At 38.7% G+C, this 3,216-nt stretch overlaps 1 pseudogene; it reads left to right on the forward strand.

Annotated features, from left to right (window-relative positions):
• Positions 1-810: 810 nt before the first annotated feature.
• Positions 811-2,206, forward strand: LOC116112795 (annotated as a pseudogene).
• Positions 2,207-3,216: the final 1,010 nt, after the last annotated feature.

Genomic DNA, 3,216 nt, shown 5'->3' on the forward strand with positions numbered 1-3,216 from the left:
TTTATGCCGCAAATACCCAACAATCACTAGAGTGCTCTCTACCCTTTGAGGACCCCTGCCCTCAAACAAGACTCTAAAAATATTCACACAAAGAAGAACCAGAATGAACGTGAAACCCTAAGCAGATAAAAACGACTTTACAAAGAAAACGAAGAGAAAAACCCTAAACTCAATCTGTTTGCCAAAAATGCATGAATAGTTACTTTTATACTTGGACTGCTGGTTGGACTGGAGCCGTCAGATCATGTTTAATTAAATGGCTGAGATTAACTTGATTAATGAATGAAACAACAGCGCGTTTGTCTTGGGTCTAAACGACGTCGCAGACTTCACCAATTAACATCTATGAAAGAGAATGGTTTTGTCAGCAACAATAAGGAAGGAAAGGAGAGGAGAAAATGATCTTGAATGCTACTGAGAATTCAACCTGCAAAGTTAACAAATACTATTTCTAATTTATCTAAAAGGACCCACCTTGACATCAGTGCTATGATCTCACGGTACAGGTCCCATTATACCACAACCCAAATTTAATGATTTTGCGGAATATGTAATCATAATTAACTACAAGTGAAAATTTCAAAATACTTGCTTAGCTCAGAAGATTGTTAGGATAACGCGGTTACGACACCTCATTTGTAGCCAACAAGGACTAGCAGACGGAACCTCTAGTCAATTTCAGATTAGATTCTGCAATGTGTTCACACAGAAGATACCCCAAGTGTCTTATTTTAAGCCACTCAAGATTAACCGTCTACTCAAACACAACATAAACCCTGACAAACACCTGGAATTTCCAGAAGTTCAAAAATGTATGTCACGAAAGACTCGTTCGCTCATCTGGGTTCTGTTTTGGCTAGTTTAATGTTTGTCTGGGCAATATTTCAGCAAATATTTTCCTTATGAACTTAGAAGTTCCGTTGAGAAATACTCAAAAAGATGGGTCACTTTCATTACCCTTATATTAAATCACATTCATGAGTTTACAGGTGAGCGTTTCATGCGCAGTGAAGCTTACTCAGCATTGAGAATTATCTGAGCTCCAAACTCTCTAGCAAGCTAAGAAGAATCAAAGCTGATATTGTCAAGAACAGTATCAGTCACTGTGCTGAGCATGGATGATTATGAAGAGGTTTCTGATGAGTTCCAGGGAGTCAAACTGTGGTGGAATTCAGGGAAAAACGTAACAAAGTCTCAGGTATTTTCTCTCTATCTGTGACGGATGAAAAGAGATTCTACAGGCTCACTTTCATAAGCGATACAGGGAGCATCTTGGGGCCTTATCTTGTTAATGTGCCTGAAAGAAGGCAACGCGATCAAGGTGAGAAACCGGATGCGAAAGCTTTACAACAAACAATGGTTCTAGGTGGAGCCATGTCACATTTGAGCACCCCGCAACATTCCGGACACTTGCCATGGAAGCCGAGAAGAAGCAAGAGATATTGAAGACTGATCACGTTCAGCAAGGCGGAAGACTTTATGCAAGAATGGGAGAGCCTGGAAAAGAGGGTATCTTTTGTATGGACCTCGGGGACTGGTAAGTCTACTTGATTGCTGCCATGGCCAATCTTTTAGGCTACGATTTGTATGATCTTGAGCTCACTGCTGTCAAAGACAATACTGAACTGAGGAAGCTACTGATTGAAACATCTAGCAAGTCGGTTATTGTCATCGAAGACATCGATTGTTCACTTGATCTTACAGGCCAAAGGAGGAAGAAAAAGGAAAAGAAGAAGAGGGACATAGCACAGAGAAGGATCCGAGACAAAACTTGAAAAGAAAGAAAGAGAGACAAAGAAGCAGCCAGGTTACTCTTTCAGGATTATGAATTTTATGATGGACTTTGGTCAGCTTGTGGGGGTGAAGATTAATAGTGTTCACAACAAATCATAGAGAAGCTCGAATCCAGCTCATTCGGAAAGGCAGAATGGATAAGCATATAGAATTGTCATATTGTAGCTTTGAAGCATTCAAAGTTCTGCCAAGAACTACCTAAATATGATTCACTGTTTGTTTGCAACAGTTAGTGAATTGCTGCGAGAAACCAAATTGACCCCAGCTGATGTTGCAGAGCATTTGGCCAAAAAAATTTCCACTTGATGTGGAGTTTAGCCTGAGAAGCTTAATCCAGGCCTGGAGAGCAAAAGAGGAAGCAAAGTTGAAAGCTGAGAAGGAAAGAGAGAAAAGAGAGAGAGCTAACAGGTGAACCAAGTTTGTACTCTAGAGTGATAATAGTGTGCAATCTCCACTGATTTGATGAACAATCTAATTATTGATTAGATTGTGTACATGAATGCTGGATTAATGTGATTTTTCTGACAAGGCTAGATGCTATTAGGAAAAGGTGGAAAATGGATAATAACTTAGATTCGATCCCTAAGTTCGTTCTGGCATTTGTTATAATAGTTCAGTCAATAAATTAGATATTGATCATTTTGGCCTTAACCTACACAAATTTATCTCGGAATCACAAAAATGTCTCCAAAACCTTTCCTTATTTAAAGGATTGAAAGCTTTAGATTGAATGAACATATCTATTTCATATGGAATGTTTAACACAGCAACAAATTATCAAGTGACTAAATCAAATTTGAAAATGGGATGCCCAAAACCATTATTATGTAACAATTATTCAAAAGGCCAAGAAGATATGGGCCTGGCTGAGAACATAAAAGGTTGATTTTTTTGGTTGTGTGGCTAATGGGTAACCAATCTGATCCAGCAGGCCCAATTGGGAGAAATATTTTATACATAAGTTCATTGAACTTTCCGTACTCTGTTAGTGTGTGAATAATCAAAGTCATCGTTGACTGGAGTGTACATGAATGTGAAATATTGATGTAGATGTCTGCCTAGAAGGGGAATAATAATTAATAAATAATTTTTTGACACCAAAAGTTATTAAACACAAACATGGGAGTATTTTTGAAATTGAAACATAAAATGCTATTCAATTTTGCACCTAATACTTAGTGCTACCTAGAGGTGGGCAAGGCTTGGGCCCAGGCGGTCCTGAGCTAGGACCTTAAGGTCGGGTCCCAAATTGGGATCGGTCTGAGAGACCGAGCCACAATCCTCAAGGACTGGTTTTAGGGAGTGTTTGTTTAGCTTAAAGCTGGTCAAACTAGCTTATAAGTTCTAAAATTAAGCTGACTTGTTTGTGTTATAACTTTTGAGCTTATAAGTAAAAAAAAGTTGGGAGGGGGGGGTTTTTTT

Source organism: Pistacia vera, unplaced genomic scaffold (assembly GCF_008641045.1).
Source record: "Pistacia vera cultivar Batoury unplaced genomic scaffold, PisVer_v2 Contig67, whole genome shotgun sequence".
In the NCBI taxonomy this organism is placed as follows: Eukaryota; Viridiplantae; Streptophyta; class Magnoliopsida; order Sapindales; family Anacardiaceae; genus Pistacia; species Pistacia vera.